The sequence below is a fragment of the Alligator sinensis genome, unplaced genomic scaffold (assembly GCF_000455745.1).
Source record: "Alligator sinensis unplaced genomic scaffold, ASM45574v1 scaffold813_1, whole genome shotgun sequence".
NCBI classification, from domain to species: Eukaryota; Metazoa; Chordata; order Crocodylia; family Alligatoridae; genus Alligator; species Alligator sinensis.
Genome location: NW_005842321.1, coordinates 169,942 through 197,447, shown reverse-complemented (window position 1 = coordinate 197,447; position 27,506 = coordinate 169,942).

The window sequence follows — 27,506 nt, the reverse complement described above, 5'->3', positions numbered from 1 at the left end:
GAAAGAACAGGGTACAGATGGAGGAGGCCCAACTGGTACAAAAATATATCTCCTGTTTCCAGTGCTGAGAGATTTCACCACAAACACATTGGGAAGAAAGTACTGCTTCTATAATGACTGGGGAGGGACTTTGAGAGATCTGCCAGTGTCCTGTGGGATGCCAGCCCCATCAGGCATAGGTGATGCATCGGAGGGAGCATGCAGGGGCAAGTGCACACCCAAATTTCTGGGGGTTCAGGGAGCACATCTAGTGATTCCGTGAAAGGTGGTTGTGCCGCTGCTGCTCCAGCTCCCCCTGTGGTCAGAGGCTGGGTGAGTGACAGCAGAAGTCAGCCGAGTGTGAGCTGGCAAAGCCTGTTGCAGCTCCCCCCACAGCCAGGGGCTTCCCGAGCACCAGCAGCAGAGTGCAGCAAGGTAGCAGCAAGGTAGCAGTGCCTCATCCTGTCCCAGCTGTTGCTCCAGGTGGGATCTGGCACTGCTGAGAGAGAGATCTAAAGGGGGTCCATGCCTCCATTCCCCATTTTTTACCAGAACCTTTAAATTGTGCCCCCTTCCCACAATTTCACTATCAATAGTTACAAGTCTCCTATGCTCTCAGGCATGTTTGCTTGACTCTGTTTTACTGATATTGCATGTGTAGTCTCTACATGTAGCATGTAGGTATCATTGTTATGTCTCATGCATTGTAGTATTTGATATAAATATAATATTGACGCATCTTTACATTTTGTCCAAAACTGTTTAGGGAGCAAAGATTAACTTAAGCATTCTTCATCTACTCACACTTGAGAAAAGTAAGCACTGAGAATTACCATTTGACATCAGTTTGTTTACTCATCAAAAAGACCCTTGTGGACATGGTCTGAGGCATATGAACCAGGCCCTTCCAGATGATCACAAATTTTCATTTTAAAAGAGGAAGCCCATAAGAATAATACCTGGTTAGGCAGACTATTCAGGGAAGGACATTTCTCATAGTGGGGAAATTAAATGAGAGACAGAATCCTTTAGATATCTCTGAAAGGATGTAAATATTCTTCCGGCCAAAATTGGAGCTTTCTAGTCTGGTAAACAGACGTGCTTGGTGAGTAGGAAGTCATGAATGATGAATGTAATTGGGCAGATAAGAAACCATACCAAAAACTCTGTCTTGAGAACAAGGGTCTGTCTTCAGTTTTTACTGGGCATAGGGGAACATTTTAGGCCCTTGACTAGTGGACTGAGTAGAAGCTGCATTATTTGGTTTATGATGCAGGGTAAAATAAAGTTATTGTTCTGATGTTTTCTTTTGTTTGTCTGTTCTTATGTTACTGTCTGTATCTCAATATATGGTTACTGATTTCTTATGTTTGTTCTTGTTTTCATAATAAATCTTTTTGTTGTCTTTTATTATACATACATTGTTATTGATCATGTGTCTGGGACCACAATTATTAATCACTGATCACCCTCTTCTGAGGCAGGGGGTATTTACCATTTATGAGTGCCTGACTGGACAAGGATATGATTCTTCTGTCTGGCAAAATCCCTACTGCTAAGAAATGGCAAGACCTATATGAGGCAGGTAAAGCTTAGGCACCACAGGTCAGGGAGCTGACTTTTGGAGCATCTCAGTCTGTTTTCAAGTAGTAGATGGCTGAGTGGGGTTTGGAGCTTAAGGGCACCCTTGAAGATATGAGAACACCCTGAGAATGTCTTATAAAGGCATGCCTGACCAACCACATCTGGGGTCAGAGTGTATCACAATGATACGCCAGCTAAGCTTTGTTTGCTAAATACCTGCTTGAATAAGAATGTCTACAACACTTCTGGAAGATGTCCAGGCCTAGGCTCCAGTGGGCTCCAAACTAAGGAGTAACTACTGAGAAAGACTTCCCAAATGTTTTCAACAAGCAAAGTTAGCTCTCTAGTAGTATTCACAGGAGGTTTCTCTTGGTTGGCTTTACTGATTGAGATGGGACAGAGGGGAGAAACTGGTAATAACTATAATATTATATTCTATTATAAAATAAATATAAATATACTTGTATTTATTATATTATATACCCACTGATCACACACACACATATCTCCACACTCCACCTTCACATATATAAAAACCCAAAATGTATCTATATAGCATTTTAAATCCTTGGATTTAAAGAGCAATAGATAGGAGCAATAGATCACAATTTGCTTCTCATAACCTACTTGAATATTGTATATGTATGCATGAGAGGGAAGACAGATCCCTTTTGAGAAGTAAGAGGCCCACATTAATATTCTTTTCTAATTAAAATAAAATAATAACTCATCAGTTTTACCACGAGCATTATGTGGTGTTGGAAAACTCATTCAAGTAAAAGACTGTATTTTAGCTTTTAACTGGAATTCAAATTACAGTAATTTATAAGGAGAGGAAAAACAACCAAATAAAACTAAGTATTTCAGCTGTGATTTTATTTTCTTCAGTGTATTTTCTTCAGGAAAGCACACTTCAAGTGCCAACATTTTGCTTTCATTTAGTTTTGACCGTATACCCATTTTTCCTGTTAGTCTGATTGAGACAAAAAAAAGATTTTTTAAAAGTGTTATAGCTGTATTATACGCAAGCAGTCAGGAAGCTTATAAAAATGAGTTGTCACATGTGTTTATGAGATACTTCTGATTAAAGTCACCTTGCTTTTGTCTCCTTTAAAAATAATTTTGGAAAAATTACTGCTCATAAACATGATAGCTCTGGGGATTAAGCTCCTTTATTTATCCACTGAAGAGTTATAGCAATATTAACAACTCTGAACTAACATACTGATTACATAAGTAACTTTATGCACAAGTAATTCTATTGGTCACACTAATTTAATGGAGGTTAGCCTCCATGCAGGTCCCAAGGTCCCTAAACCTGCAAATTATTTTACCCATGATTGCATCTAAGAATTTGCAGGATTGGGGTCTAATTAAATGGCCAGTTTTTTTCAGAAAGGTCCAGACATTTCCAACAGGATTTAGCATTTAGTAGTTATCAATAAGAACTACAGCAGGCAAAAGCTCCTGAATAATCTCTCTTTTGTTTAGGTGCCTAAATAGGAGAAGTTGTCTGCAATCTGTCCTGTTCTTTTATGATATTTGGCCCCATTGACTTCCTCTCCCTTTTTTTTCCCCAAGGCATACATATCCATCATGATAGTTCGGTCACTGTGGCCTCCCTGCTAAGACTGCCAGCAACTTTCCACAGACTGGCAAGTGTGACAGGTATGATGCTGACTATTGTGATGGAGTATATGTCATGCAGACCATCATGTAAAAAAGTACAATCTGTTATATTATTGCTGTAACATAAACCAGCTAAATTTGATGTCAAATAAAAAGGAGAAGGAAACATGCCAACCCTTTTTAAAACAGTGCAAGTTGTAACAGGTGGAAAGGGCATGCAAACACATAGAGGCATTCATTATTAATATATAACAGCAGAAAATGGTCATAATGTATATGACTAATAGCAAGACAGGCAAGGGATCTTTTTTATCCAAATTCTATTGAGAATAACATCAATCAATTTGGTAGTTGAGTGTTTTTTTCTAACAATGCAATAAGCTATAAGTAACTCCTCCTTTTCTCTCCATTTTGAGAAAACTCCACTGTATAACAATTGAAAAAATTATTTCCCAGACCTATTTTTGTTCACTTTATGATGAATCCTGTGCATCGAACTCAGTTGCAGTTAATGGATATTTTCCCTCAAAGCCTTACAGTGTCTGTTTTGTCCACTCAGCCTACTTAAAAAAAGGAAAGAAAAGACAGAAACACAGCAAAATAAAAAGGAAAAAATAACATTCAAGGGATGCTTCACTGCTCTTGTTATTCTCAAAATGAAAGTTGATAATACAGAAATACTCTAAAACCCCTGCTTTTGTTCTTGAAATGCTCAACAGATGCCTCAATTGCCTGGCTAACAAATCCTGAACTTATTGTTACATTTTGTGATACTGCTATTATTTAAAAATATGGTACTTGTGCCTTAGGATAAGGACCCTTACCCTTTTTGAAGTGGCATGAAATTCAGTGCTCAGTCATCGGGAGTGCTGCAAAGCACAGTGACAGTACATACTGCTACTGCTCCACAACGAGGGGGTGGGGGGTGTGCTGATATCCCAGCATGCTTTGCAAGGGTCCTCCATCTCCAGAGGTTCCCAAGAATAGCAAATGCAGAGGAAAGTGTTGATTCGCTGGCCTTGGAAACCACACCCACACAGGGAAGGGAGAAAGAAGTGAGGACCAAAGCCATCTTGGATGCTGGAAGACTAACGTACATTCTGTAGCATGATACATAATTGTACAGGTGTTACACGTGGTGCTAGAAATCTTTGCACAACTGAAAAGTTGTAATCCATGTTTTTTCCCTACAACAAGCTAAGTGAATGGGTGGACATTTTCTTTTTGCCATGCTAAAAGGGTACATATAACACTGAAAATATAATGCCTCTCCATGGCCTTAGGCCATCTCCTTGCAATGTTTGAAAACCTGTTTGCAAAACACTGCTAACTGGCATTTCTTCAGTGCATGTTAATGATGCCTATTGGCATTTAGATTGGAGATTAGAGTGAAACTCTTTGCAGTGCTCTTTGTTTTACCATCTTTTGTTTTAAACTTGTCACCTGGGCATAACTGAAGAGGGCAGTCTGTCAAAGATTAGTCCTGTTCAGTAAGTAATGTATTTTAACTTCACATTCTCTCCTGCAATATAAATAATACATCAAAAGGAGTCTTTTTGTTACTGTTTTGCCTTTTGATTTTTCTTGTCAAAGACTAATATTAAAGAACATTTTATTTGGCTGTACTGGTAAGATATATATATATAAAAGAACGCACAGGGAAGGAAAAAATACTCTTGAAAAACAATACTCCTTCTAGTGTGTTGAACACAGTTCAAAAGAACCAGATGATCCTCTAATCTGCCAAGATGGGTCCTTCCAACTGTATTTCAGTTATGATACTGAGATTATATAGGGAATCTAGTATATACAGTAAAAAAAAATTACTTCTATTCCTTCCCTGATTTTCTGGGATCAACAAGCTAATCCTGAATCAACTATGTAAGTCCTAACAGAAACACTACAGTTTTTCTGAACATCTTAAATTAGTCTGCAGACTTTAAATTAACATCCTGAAAAATGTAATGCCATGTGAATAACACTTCAGTGTAAAGAAAGGAACAAATTTAAAAATAATTTTTTGCTTGTGTGTGTGTGTGCACGCACGCGTGCGTACATGCATATACATATGCATGTGTTGGCACACACTTTCTTTCTTCTTCTCCTGCCCCTGTAGTCACAAAAGCTTCATCAAACCCTCAGAAAACCTTTGTAGGATGAAAGAGGAGCCTCTTCTTGAGCCACGGTTATATAACTAGTCTTCTTGGAGAGGTGTAATTAAAGTTTATTCAATAATTTGTGTCTGCAAGAAAGACCCCAGTTACCACAGGAAAATGAAAATGAAATCTATATAAAGTGAAAAGAATAATTGGCTAAGATTCATGAAATGTAAAATATATTTTAGGAAGTCACAATAGATTAGTATAATGGGAAATCACAGTGTGTCAGCACTGATCTAACATCTCTTTGGAAATATGTAAGAATATAATAATCAGAGGCTTCCCATCCTTTGAAGCTTTTTACTCTTACAGTATGCAGTTATAATTAAAAGGAAATATAAAGAAATACTAAAAGGTTTATCCAAGTTCAGTATAATATGCTTGCTATTGTACCAAGGGGATAGGGAAACAGAGCAAATAAGAAAATCTGATCTTTTTAAAAATTCAGCTTGGATTTTTGTAAACTAAAAAAAAGACCCTTTTGAATAGTATTGTTCATATCAGATCAGGCACTGGAGGGTGAGATGGGGATGAGCATGGGGCTGGAAAGACAATTCAATTTATAATATTGGTGATAATCATCCTAAGACACCACAAGTCAAGAATTATCAACCTCAGTGTCCTGACCAGGCTCCATTTTGAGTCACTTTAATCTACTGTTCAGAAGTCTAAGTGAAAGAATAGATTTAATTTGAGTTTTTTTCTCCTACTCCTAAAAATCCCATTTAACATTCCCAGTACAAAATTACTTCTGCATTAAACCCTGCAGGTCAGCAAGATTTAGAACCTAACGGCAGTGATGTAAATCCAGAGTAATTCTCACTCACTTCTGTGGAGCTGTTTTACCTTTACATCAAAGTAGGCACACAAATCAGAACTACTGGCTACAAAAAGACATAGCATCTCATGTAGAGCAATACACGTAAGTGATTATTAATTATTAATTAATTATATCATCACGTAAGTGATATTATTATTATTTCACTCATTTAAAAGAAGTGTGAAATTTTAAATGAAGTCAAAGGTCCTGTTGGGTTTTACACCCTTTTGGTCTTGTGTAGTTACACCCCTTTGGTCACCTGTTTCTGTAGCCAACAGCATATAGAGAAGTATTGTAGCCAGCATGTTCAGCTAATTCCCCAGCCCAAACAAATAGAGGCCCATATATAACTGAGTCAACTGGCAACAGCCTTTGGCATGAGTAAAAAGCAGAGCTTGACCTCACACCTCCAGAATCCATAGCAAAATGCCTTGGTCGCTCTACCACCATGTCCCACTGTTGTTATATACATACAGTCTATTTTTTCCTGCTGGAAGTACCATATTTACTGAATATAAAACTACCCTGAATATAATAAGATTACCCCCCAGTAATTGGATTCTATGTATGGAAAATGTATAAATTTATTATAATTTTTCAGGTATATAATCTAATTATTGGAGGTTTGCCTTGAATTTGTCCCCTTCCAACTGCTACAGCCAGAAAAATAAATCTGTGAGGATCAAATGACTCCCTTGCCCTCTGCTTCCCCACAACTTTTTCCTCCTGCAGCCCCTCCCCCACTTCCTTATTGTCAGACCCTGCTTTCTCAAAGCACATGCAAGTGAGGAGCAAATCTGAAAACACTGGACGCGTCTCCATGAGATGTTTACTGTGCAGTTGACTAATTAACTGCAAAGTAACATCTCAGTATCTACATGTGGGGCCTTATTAGGGCTCACAAAACTAATACACTCCACAGCAGGGTAGTGTTTATAAATACAAAACTACTACCTTGCTACAGAGTTTTTTAATGCATAGTAGTGCATGTGTAAATGCTGACTGACTGGCTGGGATACAGGGTGTTTCAGTGCTGGGGCTGCCTGCCAGCTAGCCTTGTACTGAAGAACACTTGTGCCCTAGCCAGCCGCTCCACAGCACAGTGAGCTGGGTCACAGTGGCCTGGGGCTGCTTCAGCCAGGCTCAATGTGCTGTAGTCCAGGCTAGGCACATGTGCAGACATGTGTGGGAGCATCCCAGGAGAAATAAATCATGGAGCAATAAGTTTGACAGTATAGATGTGCCCACTGACCTTGAAATAAACATACCTGTAGTATTTTGCACATAGGCAAATTACAGGTACCCAAGATTTAGGTAATCCAGGATTGATGCAGTTTAGCTTTTTTGGAAACTGCTGCAAGTTTTAGCATAGGAATTCCATAAACACACTTTTAAGCGGTGCTTTTTTTACCTACTTACATATTATACAAACTAAGCATGACATTAGTCCACACCCAAAAGGGTCATGCTTTACCACTGGACTGGGCCCTAGCACAGTCAACAGCATTTAAACCTTTGGAGACCCAACAGTTCATCACTGCTCAGTATATGGGTATATTCTAGATAACATCTACCCCACCCCCAACAAAGGATCCATGTGCTAATTAGAACAGCAGGTTCTAGTCATGAGTGGGGTGGGCTTTCTTGTCATGAGTCCTGGGATCCTCCAAAATTAATATGAAAATGAGGTGCAGGGCAACTTGGTCTGGCTCCATCAGGAGGTCATGAGGCACTGGTCATGAGGAGGTCATGGAGGTCAGAGTGGCACTAATCTTATGTGACCAGCTGAGAGAGAGGGTGACAGTGGGATTCTCAGTGAACTAGTGAAGAAACAGGAAAAACTGGAAATGAAAAACTAAGGTACAGTTCAGTTGTGGGAGTAAAGAGGAAGTTGAAATGTATGCAGTGTAGTGGCTCACCATGACTTTAAAAAGAGCTGGCACGGAGAAGGGCTGAGCAGAATGGGCACTACCATATATCTTATGCAGATATGCTGCATTAACTTATTATTGTGGTAGGTCCCCATCAGCATGTTTGCCCACTATGGGTCATGTGTTTTATAGTCATGGCCAGTGTTGGCTGCATTTAATCAACTTCATAGTTGTTTTTCATTACTAACACATGCTGCTTTTGGCAGAAGCTTAATGATAGATAGTGTATTTAATGAGGTTTCTTGGTTTGCAAATATAAGATGAGGAGCCTTGTCTTGCAGTAAGGTATTTCTACCTGAGATTCAAATAGACAAGCAAAGATAAAAAAAGGAAAAAATAATTTGTGTGTCTCAGCCTTTACATTAATCTTACTACAAGCCACTTTCTCCTAACAAGTCTCACCACACTACTTGTTTGAATACTAAATTATAATGAAAATGAACATATGATCAGAGAAGGAGAAAAACAGAATGAAAAATTAAGCATAGAAGGCATAATATAGTATTTACATGAAACGATAAAAAGTACAGCTGGTTTGGAATTTTCCATCATCATAATATTTTGACAGAAAATGCAACTTCCATAGTTGGGGTTTTTTTGTGATTTTGTTGAAAAAATTCAGTTTTCAAAATAATATATATATAATTTTACCCAATCTGAGCTGACTCAGAGCGCTTCATCTTTTGAATTTACCTGAATGTTTTGTTTTTCATCAGTCCAACAAAATGTTAAAACATTACAGTGCATTGTCTTATGGCAAGTACAGTAATCCTGATACCCATTTTTTCCTGACACCTAAGTTCCCCAGATAACTACATCTTCTTAATGCAATGTGATTTCCCACTGGCTAACCTGCATGGGACAACTTAGGAAGTAGTGACATGAGTCACAGTGCACTGTGAGGGATATTGTCGGGCCTGGCTCAGAAGGATATAAGACTACTAAATTACAACTTCCAGTAATTAACATGCTGCTGTGGGTAAATGCAGTTCAATAAAACAAAATTAAATATTTTGATGTAAGGATGTCTCTTTAGTATAAAACTAATGTATAAATGGAAATCAATCAGCTTCAGGATAGCAAAGAGTTAAGAGAGCATTTAGGAAATGACAAATGAACCTCAAACTGTAAAGAGCTTGTGGGGTTTTTTGGCACTGAAACAATGGATTACATAGACAAAGAACTGTCCTACCAGCTGCCTGCACATATGGCTCAGTTTTACAGAGATTCTGAATTGTTTTACAAAGATACCAAAATCTTGACTACTTGGAATTTAATGACTAAAAATTTGTAACACATTTATCAGAGTCCAGCTGCCTTCACTCTTTCTGCTCCCTAAACTTGGTAATCTGGTCCTCAAATATATCTACAGTTCAAGAGCAAGAATCAGCAATTGTTTTGGTTTTGGGAACTTTCCTGTGGATCACATGATACCTTCCTTCCCTAAAGACAGACATTATTTAATAATGAACAAACAATAAGTTTTTCAGTACAGAGAATTTGGACAAACAGAGGAGCACAAATCCAAAATGTAAAAGAGTTCCTTGAAGAGAAGAAAGGTTGGTATGGTAGTAATCCAAAAAAATTTATTAGGTAGGTGGGGTTGGTCTGTCTTTCCATGCTGCTTTTTAATACCGTCAATACTTGAAGAAACCAAACAACATTTTTGTGGTTTGCTTGAGCAGAAATGCAACTGGAAAATGATCTCAGATGGAGCAAAAGAGGCAGTCCAATAGAGCTGGAAACACAGTAATCTCTCTTTCTCACTACATACACAGTTAAGTAAAACGTTTCTAAAGTAATGTGCCCACTGGTAAAAAGGTCATTGCTTTATTTCCAAGTAAATCTGGAAATTTAGCTTTTTCCTATTTAAAGTTATTCCTGTGTGTTTTCAGCCCCAACAAATACAATTCTGAAAGAAAAGAGCTCTGTCATGATATAGATCTCAGTTCAAGTCCTACACCATAATCAAGACCTATATTTTCTATCTTACAAGGAGTAAAAGACCTATCACTAAATTTAAAGTGCCCTTTAGTGACAGAAGAGCTTTTTAAGAGGAAAAGGTCAACCTCCCTTCTCCTAGCACTAATGAGCTCACATTACTACCATCTCATAGGCTTCAATTTAACAATAAAGTGAAGGGGTCCCTGTCTACTACTGAGCTCTAAGAAAAACAAGTTGAGAAAAACATGTACAAAAACACTACAAAATAAAGAACTAAATCCTGTGCTACCTGTGACTCCAAAAGCTGCTCATGTTATTTATCAGACTGTTCATTTGTGGTTTTTTGAAATATCACTCACTGGAAAATGGTGGTCACAGACACAAACTGATTCTGGGGGTAGCTCTGTTCACCCCATTGAGGGAAGTATTTGCCCTGCATCATTATGAATACAGACTAAACGCAGTTAGTAGGAAAAGCTAGGAAAGAAGTAGGCAACAAGTTAGGGGCAGGCAGAAGTGCTGAAGCAGACATAAAGGTTGAGGAAGACCTGACACTGAAGAAAAAGGAATTAATATTAACACATTGCTTCAAAGTAACTCACCCAGGGAACCTTCAAAAAGTTGTTTTCCTGTACTGTGGTTTTATAGTGCATTGACTTGCTGCTAAGCACACCATTCATTTAGTGGCTGGGACTACTGCCCTTTTTCTGTGGAAATGTTTAGATTCCCATGAGAAGCCCACACTCCAGCCTTGGGCTGCTACTGCTTAGACTGAACTTTGATTAAATAAGTAAAAAAAGAAGAATTCACTTTCTTTTCTATTATTATTTTCCTTTGTCATCAACTTGTGCTTAATATATCATAAAGGTATAAAACTATCCCTTAAAATTAATGACCACTATAGTCACAATTTAATGGGCTTTGTTTCTGTGCCATAATACATTTTTAAAGGAGTAAATGAAATGGAAATATTTTCTTTATCAATATCCAGCTGCAGGGCTGGAAAGCAAAATACTAAATGTCCCTTATCCGCTCTGACTCATGAATGAGGTATGGGGGGGGAAGGGTGGAGTGTGCTGTAGGCAGTTTTAAAAATGGTATGCTAACAACAACATACCATCAGCTAAGCTAATATTGCCATTATTTTCTCGTTAAGGATCTTACCTTTCTGAAATGCCTCAACCCTAGAGAATGCATCTAATGCTAGCTTTTTTAGTCAGCATTTAACTGTTTTATTCAACAATTTTAGCAGGAAGAAAAGAATATATTTTTGGCAGGCTTCTTTGAGTGTTAAGAATTCTAGACAAAGAACAGCAGGATTTGATGCTATTACACAAACTAAGACATTTTATATTTCATTGGACTAAAACAATTTACAGATGACTAAAATGGCTCATGTTTGTAGACTGCTAAACCATGAGAGCTGGGGGTTGTCCTTGGTCTCCAAGACTGTCTGTATTAATACACATGCTCACACATACATATTCATATACAAAAAATGGAGAAACCATATAAAAAAGCTAATTCCTATTCCAAAATAACAATAGCCGAAGGGAAAATCAAAGAAACTGATTAGGGGAAAACCTAATTCAAATGTACTTTTTTTTTTAATAATATTTTTTGTACTTGGTATTCCATTTGGTCTGTTACCTGAATTAAAGGGTATAATAGAGTGTAATGGGTAGTAGTGCTATAGTTAAGGCTGAGATGACCCTTATCCCATATCCCTGTTTCAACATGTTTCAAAACATTAAGTACCCATGCTTGATCTAAGGCTTTCTGCATTCTCTTTTATCTCTTGCTCTAAAGGAGGGTTTAACTGACTGACTGACTGACTGACTGACTAACTAACTAGCTAGCTGACTAACTAACCAACCAACCGAGCAACTCAGATTGCTTGTGAATTATCTAAACAAATCAAACACAAAAGATGAAAATATATGTTTAGAATATGAGAGTTTTATCTGCTTTATTCCTTAAATATGATACAAGCATTCTCAGACTTATGACACAGTTGGTTCCTGAAAACCGCGTCTTAAGTCGAAACCTTGTAACTCATAACCGATTTTCCCATAGGAAACAATATTATAAATGGGGGATTGGTTCCTAAACCAAGGCCCAATACCCTATTTTCACCAAAAATAACCCAGAATTTATTCAATGTATTCAATCAATTATAGATGAGTAATATAGCTACAATATGAGTGAGGTAGTATTTATCTTGTAAATAGCAATCATACTGATTTGGAAGGACGTCTTTGAGGAGACTTTTCTGAACTTTTTGAAGGCTCTTGGTTGGACCTGTTGAAGGGTTCTTGGCTGGAGTCTTCTCAGGAGTCTTGTCTGCTTTCTTAAAGAAAGCATCTAAGGAAGTTTGGACAGATGCTCTCCAGGGAGATGGATGATGCAGTGAACTTGTTCACTGGTGTGGTGTGGTGTCAGATCAAGCATTGTAAAGTCAAAACTGACGTCAGAAAGTTGAAACAGGGTGTCAATTTATAAATGTTGTAAGTGTGAAATGTTGTAACTTGAAATGTTGTAAGTTGAGGACTGCCTGTACTGTATTTAAATATAGTGAATTCCTTGGGACTTAATCTTTAGGTCTTTGTTGCTTTGCTTTGTGTTATAATCTTGCAAAAATTACACTACACATTATGTTCTGGATGCCATAATGTCCACTGGATCACATCTTACAAGAATTCTAACAAGCAGAAATGGGTTCCGAATTGCAAAATGCTGTTTCCCAAAATACGCCTAAACTCCATGAACAAAGCAGCAGAGCACACCAGGTAAAGCAACCCAAATCCATTGAATCTTAAATTCAAATCTCAATTTACTTTGGTTTGGCACATATTAGTTTGCCCGGCTTTGATAGCCAGCTTAAAAAAAAATTGTGGTAGCTATGATATAGCATATGGAGTAGTTTAACATAGCATATTGTGAATGAAAAAAAAAAAATCTCCCCTTAAAGGCCGTCCAGTGCAAATTCCAAACCAAAGATGTCAACATAAGTAACATTAACTTTGAGAAAAAAAAGAAAGAAATACAGGATGACAATCTTTGAACATTCTGAAGTTAAAACCCTAGAAACTGCTGCACTGTTGTACCATCTCCAATACAAAACCCTGTTTAGTATTTGTGTTAATTACCACATAGAAGCTGCATCAATTACTGAGACCCCACTGTGATAAGTGCAATACAAATACATGGAAAGAAACACTCCTTCTCCAATTGCTTCACAACCTAAATAAACAGTCAACTGAGAGCAAGAACTGTTAATAAAGGAAGCTGACATTTTACATTCAACTCTTTAATACAAATGGCTTTGGACAAAAAAATGAATATTTCTGTACTAAATCTTTTACGTGCTTATTTATTTATTTTGGGGTTTTAAAAAATGTTTCATTTTTGTAGATGCAAACAAAAACATTTGGTTGGTAACTTTTTTCAGTTATTGGGAACAATTTCACTTTAAAACGTTTTGTTGCTAAAACATTTGTGAAGATATCAGTAAAAGACATTGGTTGATAAAAATGGGAAGAATGGCTTCAGTTTTTTAGTTTCTGCAACAAAACCTCAACTACTTTTACAAAGAAAATGTAGATAAAATTTAAAATTTTGTAATAAATTTTTATCAATATAATTTATGAACGTGTGTGTGTGTGCATATGTATGTGTGCACACATACACAAACAGATAATGTTTCCTAACCTGTTCTAATTAACTCATTTTACAGATTAGGAATTGAAGCAGAAAAGATTATGAGAAAAATTCTGATTTTTCTTCAAAGATGTGTATAATTACTTGTAGGCATTACATTTAGGTCAACCCATGTAGGGTTAGGTTGATCTAAGTACTGAACATTTAGGGCATAGGCACCAAGTCCGTGGGTGCTCTGGGGCTCAAATGCCCACCAAAAAATATTTGTGGGTACTCAACCCCCAAGAGCCACTGCCAGGACAACCACAACAAAAAAGGTGTGCTTTACTAGAAGCAGCAGCACGTTATTTCAACCTGACTTTGCAGCATCTATAAAGATCAGGTGCTTTCAGGAGGGCTCTTCGGATCTTTTAGCTAAAGCTGATTCAATCAACTATTATATAAAATATCCAAAACAGCCCCGCTGAAGTGCCTGGTCTTTACAGATGCTGCAGAGCTGGGCTGAAGCGATGCAGAGCCTCTTCTGGGCATGCACAGGGCTCAGTGTGGGACTCACCAAGTTTAAAGTGAATCCTCCTTTTTTTTTTTAATGTCTTCAAGCACACACTGGCAAATACCAAAGTTGGCACCTATGATTTGGGGATCTTATATCAGGCAAAAAATGACTGGTCCGATCCAGCTTAGTTCACCTGGAGAGATGCATTAAGTTTGATTGGGCACTGGTTAGCCCAATCAGCTGAATGTGTGCACACATTCAGAGCACAGCCCTGGGGTTGTGAAAGTCTACCCACTCACTCCCACCCCAGGGCTCAACTTCTCAACCCCAAGGTTCTCCCCAACCTTGGATGGGGACAACTCCCTCCCTCATCCCTGTGGACCCACTGACCATCCCTGAAGACCTCCCCCCAGTCCCATCAAAACCTCCCCTGGAGTTGCCAAACCCTACCCTCACTGTGGATGCATGAACTCCCCCCACCCCCTCCCAGTTCTACCTGCCTCTCCTCACACCCAAACTGACTTAGATTGTGTTCTCAGCATGGCTTCCAGCACTAGCAAAATTGGGGTAGAAGTGGGAATCTGATCTACAAACATGAGGCTTAAAGCTGCATGATCATAGATGGGGGTCTCACAAACATGTGCACATGCTCTAAGTGACAGACAATTTTCAGGCATCCAGGTTACCAAGTGGCATCCTATTTTCCACTGCACAAAGACCTAAATTGCATATATACTTGTAAATGCCTTACATAGCTAAAGCTCTGCCCTATATAACTAAATATGTCCCTGTTGGGCATGATGCAGTGCTGGGACAGAGGCATTTGAGGTGCCATTGAGATTCAGGTCCACAAGGGATGCACAGAACAGAATAAACCTTGAAATTCCAGCGCTGTATGCTGGGTTTGCATTAGAATTGCAAATAGAATTACGGCACAGAATGAAAAATGATACAGAAATAATAGATGTAAATGTTAATATGTAGTGATACAGTGCCATATACACTTAAGAATACTGTCAAAATGAAACAACAATTATCATGATTACTACAAAAAACAAACAAACATCAAGCCCACCATCTTCACTCACACAAAAAATGATTAGGAATGACAAAGTTTGTACCCAATAAGACTGACATAAATGTAAGTACAGAAAAAGGGCTAAGCACAAACCAATTTTCATCAAGGTAACCAAGGGTGGTGATTTAATATACATCAGCTACTCTGTGGTAATTGCCAGCATGTATGCTCTTATCCTAGGGTAGAGATGAGTTCAATTTCAGTTACTGCAGGTTAAGAATGTACAGATAGATGCAGGCGACTGGTGAGGGGTGCGGTATGGCAGAGGGCACGTGCCTCCTCCCCCCCCGAGATTGATCCCTGAAAGTGGGGCATTTTTTTTGCCACATGGGCTGGTGGCATGTTGAGTGGGGGGCACAGAAGTAAAGAAGTGGATATGGGGCTTTTGGCCCAATCCTGGGCCCACCCACAAATTGTGCCTCCCCAGACTCAGGAGGCACCAGTCACCTCTGCAAGTAGGCACAATGGAGTAACTGCCTCACTGTAAATCCCCACTTTCCTTTACTTCAAAACAATTGATTAATCATTATATAATTGATATTTATGTATTTAATTATTGAAAAAGAAGATTTATAGTTGGGCATACCTTAATTAAATATATTCTTGCTCTACATATTTTTGAGAGCTTTTGGCAGTAGCTTCTGCTATGAGTGTGGTTTTCCTTTGCTGAAGCCTCAGGTTTAGGACAAAAGGGCAAGATAAACATGCAGCCATGCAAAAAATGCCTCTAATTTATACTTTGGCAGTTGTTGTGGACATGTGGTGTCCTGGTTATAGGATATCTGATCCCACAATAGGCTGTTATCTGGTTCCAAACTATTTGCCCCTTGAGCTGGTAACCAAAAACTATTCATTGGTAATTTAAGTTTTTAGAAAGTGTTTTGTCCTAAGAAAGGAGGGAATTAAAAAAAAAAAAAGTATTTGGTGATCTGAAATTATGTTACATTTTGTTGTGGAAATACAGAAATGTGACTACTGTTTATATTAATTTTCACTAGTGTGCAGCAATAAACCTGCCAAGAATCATGCCACATATAATCAGAAGTTGTCAGGGCTCCTCGAGCCTGCGGTTCCAGAGCAGCCCACCATGCAGACTGCCTAGGGGACAAGGTTTTCAGACTCTAGACTGCCTTCTTTCCAGGGCTACCTAACTGGAAAGACCACCAACTTCCCAGGCTGCAGGAGGGCAGCTCAGGGAGTCAACTGGTTTTGTAATGTAGAAGCTTTGGGGTTTACTAGACCTGTAGTAGTTTGCATGGTGCAGCTGTCTCAGAGAAACACATCCTAAAAACCCGAATTCCCTTGCAAACATCATAGCAAGCTCTAGGAAACCCATATGCAGGGTTCCATTGGACACTACCTGGAGGTCATTGCAAATCAGAACACTTCCCTTCCCTGCAAAAAAAAAAAAAAAAAAAAAAATCAGTTCTAGGAATTAACATTTCCATTGAAACATGTTTTGTCAGAAAATGTCAGACTCTCTCCCTTTGGAACCTCCTCTCTAACACTAAAAATATCTATGGTTTGAACTTGTGTTTACCACAAGTTGACTAATGCTATTTTGTGCCTTATCTTTATTCAAAGTGATTCCTAAGGCTAATTTCTATTTTTAATGAATACTTATTTAATTGATACCAATTTTGATTTCTCCCTTTATGAATAAAACACTTGCCTATGTATCCTTCTTCTTTCTCAATCTGAAAGACTCAGAACTTCAGATTTCCCTGAAATACGTTCCAGTTGGTATTACCAGGTGGTTAACTTTAACATTCTTTCAAGATCTTTTTAACATATGACCAAATTTTCAATCTTGTTAAGACAAGCTGTACTGCTTATAGCATGTGTTATATTCTGTGTGGAGACAGTGATTCTTGGAAAAAGAGTTGTATGAGAAACCAGTTTTCTCTTTGCTTTGGTCTTTGATTATTGTAATTCAAGAGGCAGAGTTCTTATCTGGAACCAGCTGTTGGTGTCAGACTGAAAGAAAGAATTTAAAGCATCCTGTCTGATCATTTCATTTTAGGTCTTTTGGAGATGCACTAATAAAACAAGCTAAAGTTAAAATACCTCTTAAGAGTAATTTATGAATCCCCCAATGTATCTTAATTTAGAGTTAATTCATAAAACTACTGATAGCAAATTACAGGAAAGGATAAAGCATGTATATATTTTTAAGAGAAATAGGCAGTTGGAAGTCTAAAGTCTGCCCTTTTTATGGAGAAGACTTTAGAATTACTCCAAACTGAATGAAGTAACTCCATTTACCCCTAGAAAATGAAGATAGATTACAGTATAATAGAATGCACCTGCATTGTGCAAATGCCATTAGAGATACATAAACTAGCTCATTTAAAGCTAGTTTGAGTACCAGAAAAAGGTATGGCTCTATTAGTGCAGTTCTCTACCCAAGCTAATTCACTGTGCTGAGAACCTCATTTAGAGCTTATTAAGGTAACTCCATAGCATCTAATGTATTTAGCAATGTTTTATTTAATATCATAAGGATAGTGATTGACCATGAAACAGTCAGCCCCATCCCTTTTTGAAATAAGTTTAAAATAAGTATATATTATTATTTTACTAAATAATATTATTAGGAGTGATAAGGGTCTTACATGCTCTCAATCCCATGATTTACTGTCTACTTGGTTCCCCACACTTGCTCATGAAACCAGGAAAGATAAGATAGGATTGAGACATGAGCTGCTGGAAAGTGCATCTCAAGAACTGAAGGGACAGAAAAGGGGTAAAATAAATATATGAATATATATTTATAGAGGAACTATATATATATTTTTTTCCTCCTATAAGTTTATTCTTAAGCCAGTTCCTTTGATTACTAAAGAATAGCCCAGATTCTATTGTTATCCTATTCCCTCCTTTTTGTCCCAAATGGCTACTCAGCTAAGTGAAAACCCAAATGGGAACTAAAAGAGCAGAGAGAGCAGACAAGGACTTAACCTTTGTACACAGCAATTCGGACCGCTCCAGGAGCTCTTAACCCTTGGATTGTCTGCAAATCAGAGACAACCTGATCAGGGTGCAGGACCCAGGGCAAATCAGTCTGTGCAGGGTCCTGCCCCTGGACACAAGGAAGCTGGTGGTGGATTTGGCAGCCAAGGGGGAGGGAGAGGGTTGCCAAGTGGCCGGATATGAAGCCGGTGACAGTGTGGACTTGCCATGGCCACTCCGCTCAGTTCCACAGGGCCTCCCAAAGTGTGGGGCTTGGAGTGGTCTCCCTGATTCCCTGCCCCCCCCCTCCCCCACCAGGGACAGTTCTGTTGCACATTTACACCTGACACTCATTTTAAGCACTCATTATGACACACAGTTACACTACTCCAGGGCAAGATAAATCTCTGATGCATGTTACCCAGCTCATTTTACACTAAGGCAGGGATCGGCAAAATACAGGCTGCAGGTTGGACCAGTCCAGAAGGTGATTTCATCCAGCCTGCAGGCAGGTACCCACCAATTCATTGCATTTGGCTCAGCCCATAGCTGCCTCTGCTGCACTCTGCATGAGGCTTAGCTCTGCCCACTCCTGCTGAGGCATCACACTGCACTCCCACCCGCATGTGTGGGCATGCCACAGCCCCAGCCCCAACCCCAGCCTTGCCCAGCACACAGCTGCTGCCCCTCCTGCAGCCACCCAGGGAACTGCTTGGCTCCTTTAGCCTCCAGTGGCTCCTCCTCCTGTCCTTGTTGCAGCATTCTGGGCAGCTGGTAGGGAAGTGGGGCAGAGACAGGAAGGTGCACTTGAGCTGCAGTGAGGAGCATGGGGACGGGACCAGTGGGAGCATGGGCCTGTGCCCAGAGGGATTGTGGGGCCTAGATCACTCCAGTTCCATCACACCAGGCTCCCCGTGGCTCACGTGTAGCTCCTGGGACTCTTGTGCCACTGGGGAGAGGCCCTATGCAATGAAATCAGCAGCCTTCCCTGCTCCCTGCTGCCATATGAAGCCCAGCTGCCTTGGCCCCACTTCCTGCTTCCTGGCATAGTCCTGGGAGCCACGTGTGGTGGCAGGGAGTCAGGCCAGGCCACCAGCTTCATCACGCATGGTTCTCAGCCCCCCCCTGCAGTGCACAGCTCTGGCTGGGTACCAAGAGCTGCAAATGAGCCACAGGGAGCCCCACACAATGAAACCAAGCCAACCTGGCTCTGCTCCCTCCCAGCACATGCAGATCTTGGAACTGGCTGGAGCCCCGCACCGCCAGGGAGCTCTGCCTGCACAGCCTCATGAGTTCCCTGAGGACCTACCACCTGGTGATGCTGCTGGCAGCAGGAGCTATGCACCATGGGGGGATGTGTGGGGGACCCCCATACGCACACCTCAGCATACCCACATACATATACACACACACACCTTCCCCAACACCCTGCCCACACACCCTTCCACAAATACCACACCCAACCACACACCCTCACACCCCCATACACACCCCATGCCCTCCCATACACAGAGCCACACACCCCCAAATCTCCACAAATCCCACCCACCCACATCCCTCATACACACACCCACCACCCTACACCACCGCCCAAACAATATACAAAAGTAAGAGTTTATTTTGAGCTATGATATGCAGGCACCTCAATGTACAATACACAAACACATCAGGACAAAAATATTTTTGAAATAAAATATTTTATAGTAGATGCTTGGTTTTTAGTATATCATTTGGAGGTTTTTTCTGGTTCCAAGATGCCAACCCACCTCCCAAAGGGAGTACTTCCAGGGGCAAAGGGAGGGACTTCTGGTGGAAAAGCTCAGGGGTTAGGGGTGGGACTTATGGTGTCAAGATGGCAATGAAGGGGAAGGGCACCTGTCAATGGGTGGGACTATCTTGCTGCCCTTGACAACTCACCGAAACTCAGTAAGCAGCCCTCCAGCTAAAATAATTTCTTACCCCTGTACCATGGTGTGGCCAATCTAGACTACACCTTAGTGTAAACACCTCCCCTTCCTTGCTGGCCTGGATCAAGCCCACTGCTCCCCCTGCCCTCCCCAGTGTCACCAAGGGTGTGATTTTTGTTTTGTGAGTGCTTCGGCACTGCTAAATTGTTCCCGCTAAATTGCAGCTTCTTTGCACGGTGGAGTTTTCTGCTGCAGAGGAAAACCCCAGTGCAAAAGAATTCCCGCCACCAGTAGCTTTCTTTGCAGGGTGCATTTCTTTGTTGCAGCACAGAAATGCACGCTGCAAGGAGTTCCCGCCATTCATATTCAAATTTGTGCCCCACCATTGGCTAGTTCTAAATTATTCCCACGTGGCGGCTAGTGATTAGCTTGCTAGCCGTATAAAAAGCTTGAGTGCTTTCCGCCCAAGTTGGAGGACTCCACGAACACCAGGAGGAGGAGACTTCATGTCTCGTGAAGATCTCTAAGTGCTGCGGATCCTATTGGACCCAGCGTGAATATCAAGAAGGCAACAGGGGTCTGATCAGCCTCTAGCCTCTCCCCGTCACTGAGCGCAATCCTCGATGTATCCCTCTTCCCTGCACGTGCAAGTTCCACGGAGCCTAGCAAACTTCGTGTGAGTCTATTCAGAGCTCTTTTCTTCGAGTACTTTCTTCGGTTGGTGCGATGGGCTCGCGGTTTAGAGCCTCCAACCGGATGGGCTAGAAGAATGTTCACGGGAAGGAACTCTAGTCCGCCTCTCTTCTTTTCTATCTGTAACTGCAACTCAAGCAAGTTTTCCTGCCTGCACCGCGACCATCTTCGGTGTAAGTAAATAATCTTAAATCAACCATTACGCGTCCATGCCTAATTCCAGCGTGTCGCCTGTTCTCTCTGACCCAGCGTGCCCGGGCTGCTGGCCACAGCCCGCGCGGCGCGAAAAAGGGCCCAGAGCCCTCCCGGCCCACACACCCAGTAACCCAGATCCCCACTCTCTGCCCCCTGCCCTTTCTCCTCTGCTAGCTTGTGGCTTCCCACACTGTCTGTCCCATGGAGCAGGCAGAGAAGGGTTAACCTGCCTGGCTGGTTGCTGCCACCACTGCTGGTTTCTGAGTCTAGCCACAAGTAAGCAGGAGAGGAAAAGCAGAGGGCAGTGAGCAGGGGAAAGGGGAACCCCAAGGGCAGAGGTGAACCAGGGGAGCCCTGGAAAAAAGGGGAGATTTATACCTTTCAGTCCTCCAGGCTACTGCTGGCATGAAGTATGACTGCTCCAAACTTGAGCTAGTACTAACACCAATCTACATTTGTGCGACTCTCAGTGTAAGGTGTAACAAGGCCCTTAAATATCAGAAAAGTTGATAAATTAGTATCAATAGTTACACCCTTTCCGTAAACCAGGTCAGGGGGAGTATAGAATGAGATCAACTGTACAAAGTTTTTGGTCCCTTTTATCCTCAAAGCTTCCTGGGCAGGCCTCATTTTTTTAAAATTTGTTTTAGCTCTGGGGAGTTTTGAACTAGGTTCAAATATAATCTTTGTGTTAAAATAATGATTTGCTTTACTTTGACATACATTGACCAAGCTGTTTTAGGGAACATTTGAGACCACTACATGAAATATTCAAATGCAGTATGCAGGTGACATATTTAAAGTGCTTTCTGTATATGGAAAAGTTATTTTATTTCCTGCTTGAAGTGGGATTTTTCCTTTTATGATTGTTTTTGTTGCTTATGAAGTATTCTGTGATATGTCAGGAGGAACATTCTAGTCAGGACTGGCTGAAACTTTGTTAGTGTATGCCACGTGTCAGCCTATTTTTACAGCATTTTAAATTCTTTGCAGATTTCAAAATACATTTCAGTTTAATAATTCCCAAAGGAGTTTACAGATGGTTAAAAAGTTTGGTTCTTATTTAGGCACTTTCACTAACTTAAAAGGATTATGTAAAATAAAATATGTTTCCAATAATACATTCCAAAGCCTTTGTGTTGAGCAAGAAAAGAGCAAGTCTGCTACAAAGCAGCACTCCCTTAATAGTGGTGGAAAAATGTTATGAAATAATACAATGTTTTCACTTAAAAACTTCTGGGGAGGTGAGAACAGTTCACAAATGCCTAAGACATTTAGGTTTTGATTGTTGAAATTTGTAAACGTTGGGGGCATTTAGAAACCAGTTGCTTTGAGTAATAAAGCTCCTTCCTTTTATTTGAAAAAGCAAGTAGACCAGGAGGCATAACAACGCACCTAATCTACTATTGTCGATTTCAGTTGAGATGTTGTTACAGGATCACATCTACCAAAGGCTACAATTTTAATATTCTGGGAAAAATATTTTTTCCATTTCCTCAGACCTGCTACACTATTATGTATTACTAACTGTTTCTTCCAGGTTGTTAAAATGCCCCTACCCGATGCTCTTAAAACACATACAGTCTAAACCATAAAACGTGTGAAATTTCACGAAGATTGGCATATACGAACTCTTTTCACACCACCAATCTCATTCAAATTGATAACTTTTCCCTTTACAGTGCTAATACAGACTCCTCAGGCAGCATCTGGAAATGAAGATAGAGGCTTGCAGTGTACTCTGAACATCAACAGATTAAAGCTCTGTTAAGCCAACAGGGTAGAGGTGAAACAAATTCCAGAGCTGGTAACTCCAATTGAAAGCATCCTGCCACTAACCCTCTGTGGTTAAAACTGAGAGCTGAGACTGAGTGCCTAAACCCTGATCTTAACCACCATGTTATCACTCAGTGACAGAGGCAAACAGCTTACCTTGGAGATTAACTGTACCTGCTATACTATTGGTCGCAGGCTGGAATTTGAAGCTGTGAAGTAAAACATACTGATCTGTAGTAGGTGGTTAAAAATATGCATTGAAAAATGTATGCCCAGTTCAGCTTTCTTCACTGAGTTAGATGCGATTACCAACATGCATAATAGGATGCACTGTAGAATAAGAAGTTGCACTGAAGGGAGACTGAGATGCACTGTTTTAAGACAAAGGGTTAAACTCTGATTTCTGTTACACTTTCCATTGAGAAAGGGCCTATGCAACATTGTTCATCTTGGAAGCTGAATTCTGGGAGCTACTCACTGGACACGTCTACATGTGCCCCTGACATGTTCAATAACCACTGTTACTGTGCAGTCTCAGTGGCATGTGGATCATTTTGTTGGGACCCAAAGGCCTTCAGGCTTGGGTTTGACCTTTGTGGTTAGCTCAAGCTGTGTGCTTAGCTTGAATTGTGGTTGAGACATGCACCCAGTGAAAGGAGCAGACGGAAAAATATTGTGCCTGACTTAAAACAAATTGGGAAGTTGGCTAACTAAATTGAATAAATAGAGTCTGGGCAAAAGAGGAACAGTTGGAGAAAAACCTACCCCTACCTAAGTATGAAAAGATTACCTCAGAATATAAAACTCCAGTTAAAGGTAACCATATTTGGCAAACAGAAGCAAGATTATTAATATGCATTAGGAGGAAGGCTTAAGTTAATTTTATGCATTAAGAAATGCAAGCTGTATGGCATATAAAAAGAGATGAGGGAGTGTACCCATCAGAACACTCCTGACAACAGCCTGAAGAGATCCTGTCACCAATCTAAGATCCTGCCTCAACATCAGATGTGGGAACTAGGAGCTTCAGACAAGACTTTGCGACATGATCAACCGGTGAAGTTGCATTTGCAACATTATTGGGTGGTGAGCATCTGCTCTAACTAGCTACAAACCTAAAATGTTAAACTGCTAATGCTGCTTCAATTCTAATTAGAGTTGTATATGTTAGGGTCCAATAAACTTGCTTTTAGTTTAGGACAACCATGTTTTAGTCCCCTTGCCTGATATAAGACACATTATAGTGTCATAGGATCTTAGCTGGGTCCACCCCAGAGCACAGTAGCACTGAGAATCACAGTTACTGTGAAGTAGTTACTGCAAAGTAGCTCACTGCTACTGTACAGTAGCACTAGCATCACAGTTTGTGCCTGCCAATGCTACGTCACCGTACCAATAAGTTAAATCACCTTAGCTTGTCACTATGGCAATGTAGCGTCTCGTGCAGATGTACCCACTGAGCATAAATGAGAGCAAATCTTGTCCCAGTGGGTGAGTCTACACAAGTAAATTAATTCACTGCAATAAATTCCAATGCTTATCACACCAGGATTTATTGCTCCTGGCTGCTGCTTTTACATTTGTGCCTGAGATCATAGCACTTTAAATTGAGTTAGAGCAACCCCAGCTGGCGGTTGCTCAGGAGGAGTCAGCTTGCTAGCCCAGGGCTGCTCTCCCCAACTTGGCCTCCTGTGGAGGGGCTGAATGGAACACAATAGTGCTTCAGTGGGCTAGATGGCAGGCAGCCCCCAAACTGAAGTGCATTCATTCCCCAGCCAACTGGGGCAGCATCTACACACATGCTGCTGTGGAGTAAAAAACTCTGCAGCAGGTTAATACTTGTATTTACAAGTACTAACTGATGGCTAGAAAATGCTATTTAGAGATTTGCTTTTGGGAATTGACTTGCAGATAAAGTAGATGTTGCATTAGAACAATAGCCCAGGGGAATTGCAAGGGTTAATTCATTTCTAAAAGCCTGTTTGTGACAGTTTCCTTCAAGGCCTACTGTGTCTAAAGCTATCAGACACAGAGGCTGGGAAATTGAAGACATGTACCACACTGGTCCATAACATAAGATAAGGTGGCATTAGGTCACAGTGCCCAATTGCAGCAGAGCAGGATTTCCTGATCTGGAGGACAGACCAAATTAATACACCAGTAAGTGACCAAATTAAGATGTGTGCATGAGGTGGGTTTGGGAAACAAAGGGAAATGTTGACAGAATATGAAGAGGCAAGGAAACTTACCTGCCCCACCAAATCAGGCAGCAACAATGGACTGGCAGCCACTATGGGAGCCCCACTTTGTAAGCAGCTGCTCTGTCTGGATTGGCCCTCACTGCAGCTGTTCCGGTATTTCTGGTGCACCACCAAAACCGGAAAGGGAAAAGAACAGACTCAGAGGAGGAATACAGTATCTGGGTCATAAATCTAGTACCAACACTAACTTTCTGAGGAGTAAATTAGTTTACTCCAGTCTAATAAGGGTGCACATGTAGATATGCAAGGTTTACTGTGCAGCTAATTAGTCAACTGCACAGTAAATGTCTTGTGTAGACAGTGAATGAAAACTGGTTTAAAAATTAAAGTAAATGGATGAAAGTGCAAATATCATGCAACTTTCAGAGTGTAATTTACTGCCCTTCAGACCCTTACGTAATGGAAGTTATTTACTGCTTTCTTCATGAGATGTTAGTGCAATCATACAGTCACTTTCCTTTTTCTTCCCCTGCATTGTTTATGATGCTGAATATTATTATACTTTTTAAAAATATATTAAGTTCTGCTCAAGTTCAATAGATGAAAAACAGATTAAAAGCAGCTGAATCACTGTAGATAAAATATTATAGAAATAAAATATTATAGAAACTAGAAATAGCAATGGGCTATCAACTTTTAGGGCAAGTTTTATTTTAATGAGCATTAGCATGTCTAAGTCATGACTGTTTCAAAACAGGATATAAAATCAAAATACTGATACAGCCTAACAATAACAGTTCCTGGAAGAATAACTGTAATAAACCACTCTATATTTTGGTATGGTCTGAAACTCCCACTGCAGAAAATAAACTAACAGGCAAAAATATACAACAGAAACATACATACAAGAAAAGCAAAATCCCTAAAGCACATATTTTTTAAAAGGGTGATGGCTCTTTCATTCCCTTCTACTTAATGCCCTCTTTATTATTTTCAGTGGTAATTTAATTTCTGGTTCTTAAGTATACAAAAATAAGAAGAAGTATCTCTATCTTTATTTCAATATAGGATTATTCTCATTTTACATATTGGTCTCTATACTCTAAGACCTGTGTGCGTGTGTGTGTGCATGTGTGTGTGAGAGAGAACAAGAGATAAATAGAGAGAGAGAATGTGCACATGAAAGAGATGGTAGGGGTGAGTGTGAGCAAGCAAGCATGAGTGTCTGAGCCAGAGTGAGAGTTAGAGTGAAAGTAAGAGTGAAAGTGTGTGTGTGTGTGTGTGTGTGTGTGTGTGTGTGTGTGTGTAATCAGGTGACTCCCAGTCTATTTGACTTCATCCAGTGGAGGTTAGATGAATAGACAGAGAAACTACATTTAAGTTATTGGTATGTTGTGGAACAACCCTCTTGGGAAGGTTAATTGCCCCATTTGTTTTCTCCTTACATTATTACATTGACTTCTGTTCTCATGGGCAGAGAGTCTGTCAACATGACAGAAGTTGACTTTGATTTCAGGCTCAGTTAAGGTTAACCGCAAGAGAAGTCTTAAACTACTAGGAGTGACTGTGCCAAACAAAAGGATTTTTGTGTGTAAATGCAGAGTGCTTTACTGTTATTATCGTCAAACCTGTCTTATTTCTCTACTGAGCAGAGACCCAAAGATAACCTTATTTTCTATAGACGACAAGGCACAGCAGTGGAATAGACCCAGATATCAGCTACTGGGCACCAAGGACAGAGCCTCAACCATGGAGCTTTTTTGCCAGTGGAGACGTAGCTGAGCTTTAGGTGTAAGAGCCACCTTTAATATGTGTTTTCCTTCATAACAAATACTAATGAGCAAGAATCCTGGTTTTTGCTCTTTAAAAGTCCAAAATTCTCTGATTAAATCCCCCAAAATTTGTGGTTTTCTGTGATTAAAATGAAAGGCTACTACATATATAGGTATCAGATGAACACAACGTTTTATTGATATATTTACAATTTTAAAACAATGAGGGAGCCTACCAGTGTCTCAATCATTATAATAAAATACATTTTAAATACCTATATATTTTGGTGTTTGATTTTTGTTTTTTTTTTTTATCACAGAAAATCAGGGTTCTCCCTGCTCCCTTTGCTCATCAGGACACAGGTCCAGCTGCAGGTGTTCCCACAGCTGCTTTGTGGTGTCGAGCAGCACTTATATGCTGGTGCCCTGCCCCTGCCCATGCTGTTACCCCTCGCTCCCAACCCACAGCCATCCTAGCCCTGCCTGCCCCGCTCTTACTCCCTCCTGGCAGCAGTTCCACCCCTGCACCAGGCCGCAGATCCAGCTGTGGCTGTCGTGCCTGCTGTTTTGTGGCCCTGAGCAGTTTCAGCCCCTACTGTTCTACTTCCTGTACCTGTGCCTAGGTCCCGGCAGTCCCCATGCCCTTCCCAGGAAACCCTGGACTGGGGCTCACAGATTGGGCTGGGCCTGCCTTTGGCTGGGCAAACCGCCTCCCTTCCAAGCCAGGTTC